The sequence below is a fragment of the Onthophagus taurus genome, unplaced genomic scaffold (genome assembly GCF_036711975.1).
Source record: "Onthophagus taurus isolate NC unplaced genomic scaffold, IU_Otau_3.0 ScKx7SY_15, whole genome shotgun sequence".
NCBI lineage: Eukaryota > Metazoa > Arthropoda > Insecta > Coleoptera > Scarabaeidae > Onthophagus > Onthophagus taurus.
Genome location: NW_027248940.1, coordinates 3,407,346 through 3,415,599, shown reverse-complemented (window position 1 = coordinate 3,415,599; position 8,254 = coordinate 3,407,346). Strand labels below are relative to the sequence as shown.

At 29.9% G+C, this 8,254-nt stretch overlaps 1 long non-coding RNA gene across 1 annotated transcript in view; it reads left to right on the top strand.

Annotated features, from left to right (window-relative positions):
- Positions 1 to 1,390: 1,390 nt before the first annotated feature.
- Positions 1,391 to 8,254, top strand: part of LOC139432454 (uncharacterized) — a 60,586-nt gene continuing 53,722 nt past the window's right edge. Inside the window, exon 1 of the long non-coding RNA XR_011642220.1 lies at positions 1,391 to 1,437. This is a non-coding gene — a long non-coding RNA (uncharacterized lncRNA). The remainder of the gene's footprint in view (positions 1,438 to 8,254) is intronic.

Sequence of the window (8,254 nt, the reverse complement as noted above, 5' to 3'; positions counted from 1 at the left end):
ATTAATCAACGATTTTTAAAAATATATATAAAATCGATGGTTTAACTTGGAAACTTGAAATTTGGTACACTACAACTTCAAACCTTTATTTATTACTCCAAGCAGTTTCATTCTTTCAATATTAACCGTTTTTGAGAAAATAATTTTTTCTTTAACCTCTCTATTGATAGATATCAAATTTATCAACGATCTTTAAAAATATATATAAAATCGATGGTTTAACTTGGAAAGTTGAAATTTGGTACAGTACAACTTCAAACCTTCATTTATTACTGCAAGTAGTTTCATTCTTTCAATATTAACCGTTTTTGAGAAAATATTTTTTTCTTTAACCTCTCTTTTGACAGATGTCAAATTAATCAACGATTTTTAAAAATATGTATAAAATCGATGGTTTAACTTGGAAAGTTGAAATTTGGTACAGTACAACTTCAAACCTTCATTTATTACTGCAAGTAGTTTCATTCTTTCAATATTAACCGTTTTTGAGAAAATATTTTTTTCTTTGATCCCTCTTTTGATAGATGTCAAATTAATTAACGATTTTTAAAAATATATAGAAAATCGATGGTTTAACTTGGAAACTTGAAATTTGGCACAGTACAACTTCAAACCTTCATTTATTACTCCAAGCAGTTTCATTCTTACAATATTAACCGTTTTTGAGAAAATAATTTTTTCTTTAACCTCTCTTTTGATAGATGTCAAATTAATCAACGATTTTTAAAGATATATATAAAATCAATGGTTTAACTTGGAAACTTGAAATTTGGTACTGTACAATTTCAAAACTTCATTTATAACTTCAAGCAGTTTCATTTTTTAAATCTTAACCCTTTCGGAGAAAATTTTGTTTAACCTCATTTTCCAACCATTTACTTCGGAATCAATCAGGAAGGGTTTCCGGTTTTCTGTAGCAGCTTAAAGGTTAAGGTTGGGTTTATTTAGAAAACATTTTATTAGTTTAAAATCGAAATCTGCTTTCGACGGTTAGAAAACGTGTTTCGACTACCAAAAAGGGTGCTTAAAACCACGCAAAAAGACCGATTACGGAGTGTCGTAACGAAGTCTGAGTCTCGGCTAGGGGTTGAATGGTTGCAATGAAAAGGGGGTTAAGCGGAAGGAACAAAAATGACCAGTAAGCGAAAAAATCAAAACTGGTTTGACCAGTTCTTGGCTGACCACCCTTTACCTGTCCCCGAAACCTTTTCTCTTCGTCACAACCGAGACTTGGTCAATATTGCCGTTTCATTTAGCCCCTTTTTTAAAACGGGAATTGAAAAAAAAGTATGAACCGAAAAAAGGTTCCCAAACTAACTGACCCTTCCTTTAAGGGACACCGGGATCATTTTCCGGTACCATATGGGAAAAGGGTCAGTTTAACACCAAGCTTTGAAGAAGTAGCACACAAGAAGTAGAAGTGATTTGTTGAAAAATGTAAGTTTTTTTGAAATTTTAAAGTTGGAGCAATATTGATTTTGGTGTAAGAAAAAGGGGGATGAAGGTAGCCCCGTCTCCATCTTTCCTAATTTTCTCCCTTTTCCTTCCGGAGTCTTTCCGCCCTTTCCACCTCTTTTCCACCCCTAAAGAGACCTAAAGAGAAAGAAGAGAGCCACCCCCGCGCGAAAAGCCATTTTGAATATTCACCGTCTCCCCGGTCCTGCCAGGAGATAAAAACTTTAACAGTATTACCAACTTCTCGCCGTTGTAGATCGACTGCGAGCCCCCGTCTCCAACCCCCCAACACCCCCGAATCCTCCCCGCCCCTTCACCAGGAACTGTAACGGCGACTCTCCGCGTAATGAAGAAAGATTCTAATTAAAAGACGGGACGGATCCGTCATTATTCTCCTCGAGGAGTCCCCCTTTTTGCGTTTCTACCCTTTCGTTTCACCTCCACCACCCACCCCTTTTTCAAACTCTCGAAACGTCGACGCCCCGAAAATCTTTAAAACATCCCCTCATCAAGTTATCTTTGAAAAAACAATTTTTAAACAATTTCTAAACGTTGTCTTAAGTGGCGAAAGGGTTGGAAAGGAAGCGCGCGTCTTGCGGTTTAGATTAAATGGAGGAGACCGCAGAAGAAGCCGCGGCGTGTATGAGAAGCGTCGACGTTGGGGGTTTCGGTTCCGGTTCCGGTAAAGGGTTGTTGTTGGGGTGTCTCTAATTATTGCGTCTATCCGAAAAGAATGAGAATTTTTTTGCAATTTAACCAAAAAAACTCCTCATTAACCGTCCGTTAATTAACGTTTTGGTCGTACACAAAAAGCGCCCTTCTCCGCCTCCTCAGCCTCCTTCTCGCGTTCGGCAGTGGTGGCGTTCGAGCAACAAAAACTTCGCGGAGCAGTTTCGGTAGGGCGGCCGCGTGGAGGCCGAAGGGGAGCGCGGGGGGGTGGCAGCGTCGGTCGCCACCGCCGCCCCTGATGAGGTCTACAAAGAAACGGAGCAAGCGGGGCGGGGGAGACGCCGGGGGCGTCGTTAGGGCCGAAATAAGAGGGTCGGCCATCTTAGCGGCCCTTTTTCCCCCGGAGAGACTCCAATTTCGCTGGCTTTGTCTTTAATTTCGACCCCGGGGGGTGGGCGGGGGGTTTACGTGGATAAAAGAGGGTGTGCAAAACGAACGAAACCAACGCTTAGCAACCCCTCTCTTTCTTTCTCTTTTTTTTTCATGGCCGCCGCATATTTTTTTTAGATTTTGTTATCTGCTTACTCAAAATAAACCAAAATTAATCATTAAAACGATTTTGTCATTTTTGGGTAATTGGAAGTTTTTTGGATTGATCCAACTTCTTTGCAGAACGACATTTTATTGTTGGGGGGAATTGTTGATGTTTGGATAGAAATTGGGATGTGTGAGGGTGTTAAATCCGATCCTTGACCTGCCCCACTGAACTTGTCTCTCCCGCATTGCCCCTGAAACTAAAGTTCGTGCGTTAGACGCCACCGATATCGCACTGTTATGGGGTAAACACCCCCTTTTCGAACTTCCTCAAGACGCGCTCCTATCTGACATTTCTAATTTCACCTAGAATAACATCAAAACTGTTCGGGATTTTTAGAGATCTCTTGATGAGTTGAGTCATCATGCATTTAAGTTGATTTAAAAAATAACAAAAATTTCTTGAGATGAATAAATATATATAAATAGATATAAATATATACAAATATATATAAATATATATAAATATATATAAATATATATAAATATATATAAATATATATAAATATATATAAATATATATAAATATATATAAATATATTAAAAAGTAAAATCTTTAAAATTAGGATTAATTTGGAAGTTAACAAAAATTTATTGAAATTTAAAAATTCGCTTTTCCTTTATTTATGGAAATGGAGAAATGAGTTATGGCTTAAATTAAAGATTGAAATCTCTGCTTTAAAATGGTGTATAACGATCGATATGTTAATAATCAAAATTAACCCGAATCGGTTAAAAATTAAAAACTCTAAAATTAGGATTAATTTGAAAGTTAACAAAAATGTATTGAAATTTAAAAATTCGCCTTTCCTTTATTTGAGGAGATGGAGAAATGAGATATGGCTTAAATTAAAGACTGAAATCTCTGCTTTAAAATGGTGTATAAAGATCGATATGTTAATAATCAAAATTAACCCGAATCGGTTAAAAATTAAAAACTCTAAAATTATGATTAATTTGGAAGTTAACAAAAATTTATTGAAATTTAAAAATTCGCTCTTCCTTTATTTATGTTGATGGAGAAATGAGTTATGGCTTAAATTAAAGATTGAAATCTCTGCTTTAAAATGGTGTATAAAGATCGATATGTTAATAATCAAAATTAACCCGAATCGGTTAAAAATTAAAAAGTCTAAAGTTAGGATTAATTTGGAAGTTAACAAATATTTACTGAAATTTAAAAATTCGCTCTTCCTTTATTTAAGGAAATAGAGAAATGAGTTATGGCTTAAATTAAAGATTGAAATCTCTGCTTTAAAATGGTGTATAAAGATCGATATGTTGATAATTAAAATTAACCCGAATCGGTTAAAAATTAAAAACTCTAAAGTTAGGATTAATTTGGAAGTTAACAAAAATTTAATGAAATTTAAAAATTCGCTGTTCTTTTATTTATGGAGATGGAGAAATGAGATATGGCTTACATTAAAGTTTGAAATCTTTGCTTTAAAATGGTTTATAAAGATCGATATGTTAATAATTAAAATTAACCCGAATCGGTTAAAAATTAAAAACTCGAAAATTAGGATCAATTTGGAAATTTAAAAAAATTTATTGAAATTTAAAAATTCGCTCTTCCTTTATTTAAGGAGATGGAGAAATGAGATATGGCTTAAATGAAAGATTGAAATCTCTGCTTTAAAATGATGTATAAACATCGATATGTTAATAATCAAAATTAACCAGAATCGGTTAAAAATTGAAAACACTAAAATTGGGATTAATTTGGATGTTAACAAAAAATGTTAAAATTTAAAAATTCGCTTTTCCTTTATTTAAGGAGATGGAGAAATGAGATATGGCTTAAATTAAAGACTGAAATCTCTGCTTTAAAATGGTGTATAAAGATGAATATGTTAATAATCAAAATTAAGCCGAATCAGTTAAAAATTAAAAACTCTAAAATTAGGATTAATTTGGAAGTTAACAAAAATTTATTGAAATTTAAAAATTCGCTTTGACTTTATTTAAGTAGATGGAGAAATGAGATATGGCTTAAATAAAAGATTGAAATCTCTGCTTTAAAATGGTGTATAAAGATCGATATGATAATAATCAAAATTAATCCGAATCGGTTAAAAATTAAAAACTCTAAAATTAGGATTAATTTGGAAGTTAACAAAAATTTATTGAAATTTAAAAAATCGCTTTTCCTTTATTTAAGGAGATGGAGAAATGAGATATGGCTTAAATGAAAGATTGAAATCTCTGCTTTAAAATGGTGTATAAAGATCGATATGTTAATAATCAAAATTATCCCGAATCGGTTAAAAATTAACAACTCTAAGATTAGGATTAATTTGGAAGTTAATAAAAATTTATTAAAATTTAAAAATTCGCTTTTCCTTTATTTGAGGAGATAGAGAAATGAGTTATGGCTTAAATTAAAGATTGAAATGTTTGCTTTAAAATGGTGTATAGAGATCGATATGTTAATAATCACAATTAACCCGAATCGGTTAAAAATTAAAAACTCTAAAATTAGGATTAATTTGGAAGTTAACAAAAATTTATTAAAATTTAAAAATTCGTTTTGAATTTATTTATGGAGATGGAGAAATGAGTTATGGTTTAAATTAAAGATTGAAATCTCTGCTTTAAGATGGTGTATAAAGATCGATATGTTAATAATCAAAATTAACCCCAATCGGTTAAAAATTAAAAACTCTAAAATTAAGATTAATTTGGAAATTTAAAAAAAAATATTGAAATTTAAAAATTCGCTTTTCCTTTATTTATGGAGATGGAGAAATGAGTTATGGCTTAAATTAAAGATTGAAATCTCTGCTTTAAAATGGTGTATAAACATCGATATGTTAATAATCAAACTTAACCGGAATCGGTTAAAAATTAAAAACTCTAAAATTAGGATTAATTTGGAAGTTAACAAAAATTTAATGAAATTTAAAAATTCGCTGTTCTTTTATTTATGGAGATGGAGAAATGAGATATGGCTTAAATTAAAGTTTGAAATCTTTGCTTTAAAATGGTTTATAAAGATCGATATGTTAATAATTAAAATTAACCCGAATCGGTTAAAAATTAAAAACTCGAAAATTAGGATCAATTTGGAAATTTAAAAAAATTTATTGAAATTTAAAAATTCGCTCTTCCTTTATTTAAGGAGATGGCGAAATGAGATATGGCTTAAATGAAAGATTGAAATCTCTGCTTTAAAATGATGTGTAAACATCGATATGTTAATAATCAAAATTAACCAGAATCGGTTAAAAATTGAAAACACTAAAATTGGGATTAATTTGGATGTTAACAAAAAATGTTGAAATTTAAAAATTCGCTTTTCCTTTATTTAAGGAGATGGAGAAATGAGATATGGCTCAAATTAAAGACTGAAATCTCTGCTTTAAAATGGTGTATAAAGATGAATATGTTAATAATCAAAATTAACCCGAATCAGTTAAAAATTAAAAACTCTAAAATTAGGATTAATTTGGAAGTTAACAAAAATTTATTGAAATTTAAAAATTCGCTCTTCCTCTATTTAAGGAGATGGAGAAATGTGTTATGGCTTAAATTAAAGATTGAAATCTGTGCTTTGAAATGGTGTATAAAGATCGATATGTTAATAATCAAAATTAACCCGAATCGGTTAAAAATTAAAAACTCTAAAATTAGGATTAATTTGGAAGTTAACAAAAATTTATTGAAATTTAAAAATTCGCTCTTCCTCTATTTAAGGAGATGGAGAAATGTGTTATGGCTTAAATTAAAGATTGAAATCTGTGCTTTGAAATGGTGTATAAAGATCGATATGTTAATAATCAAAATTAACCCGAATCGGTTAAAAATTAAAAACTCTAAAATTAGGATTAATTTGGAAGTTAACAAAAATTTATTGAAATTTAAAAATTCGCTCTTCCTCTATTTAAGGAGATGGAGAAATGTGTTATGGCTTAAATTAAAGATTGAAATCTGTGCTTTGAAATGGTGTATAAAGATCGATATGTTAATAATCAAAATTAACCCGAATCGGTTAAAAATTAAAAACTCTAAAATTAGGATTAATTTGGAAGTTAACAAAAATTTATTGAAATTTAAAAATTCGCTCTTCCTCTATTTAAGGAGATGGAGAAATGTGTTATGGCTTAAATGAAAGATTGAAATCTCTGCTTTAAAATGGTGTATAAAGATCGATATGTTAATAATCAAAATTAACCCGAATCGGTTAAAAATTAAAAACTCTAAAATTAGGATTAATTTGGAAGTTAACAAAAATGTATTGAAATTTAAAAATTCGCTCTTCCTTTATTTAAAGAGATGGAGAAATGTGTTATGGCTTAAATGAAAGATTGAAATCTCTGCTTTAAAATGGTATATAAAGATCGATATGTTAATAATCAAAATTAACCCGAATCGGTTAAAAATTAAAAACTCTAAAATTAGGATTAATTTGGAAGTTAACAAAAATTTATTAAAATTTAAAAATTCGCTCTTGCTTTATTTATGTTGATGGAGAAATGAGTTATGGCTTAAATTAAAGATTGAAATCTCTGCTTTAAAATGGTGTATAAAGATCGATATGTTAATAATCAAAATTAACCCGAATCGGTTAAAAATTAAAAACTCTAAAATGAGGATTAATTTGGAAGTTAACAAAAATTTATTGAAATTTAAAAATTCGCTCTTCCTCTATTTAAGGAGATGGAGAAATGTGTTATGGCTTAAATGAAAGATTGAAATCTCTGCTTTAAAATGGTGTATAAAGATCGATATGTTAATAATCAAAATTAACCCGAATCGGTTAAAAATTAAAAACTCTAAAATTAGGATTAATTTGGAAGTTAACAAAAATGTATTGAAATTTAAAAATTCGCTCTTCCTTTATTTAAAGAGATGGAGAAATGTGTTATGGCTTAAATGAAAGATTGAAATCTCTGCTTTAAAATGGTGTGTAAAGATCGATATGTTAATAATCAAAATTAACCCGAATCGGTTAAAAATTAAAAACTCTAAAATTAGGATTAATTTGGAAGTTAACAAAAATTTATTGAAATTTAAAAATTCGCTCTTTCTTTATTTATGGAGATGGACAAATGAGATATGGCTTAAATGAAAGATTGAAATCTCTGCTTTAAAATGGTGAATAAAGATCGATATGTTAATAATCAAAATTAACCCGAATCGGTTAAAAATTAAAAACTCTAAAATTAAGATTAATTTGGAAGTTAACAAAAATTTTTTGAAATTTAAAAATTCGCTCTTCCTTTATTTATGGAGATGGAGAAATGAGTTATGGCTTAAATGAAAGATTGAAATCTCTGCTTTAAGATTGTGTATAAAAATCGATATGTTAATAATCAAAATTATCCCGAATCGGTTAAAAATTAACAACTCTAAGATTAGGATTAATTTGGAAGTTAACAAAAATTTATTAAAATTTAAAAATTCGCTTTTCCTTTATTTGAGGAGATAGAGAAATGAGTTATGGCTTAAATTAAAGATTGAAATGTTTGCTTTAAAATGGTGTATAGAGATCGATATGTTAATAATCACAATTAACCCGAATCGGTTAAAA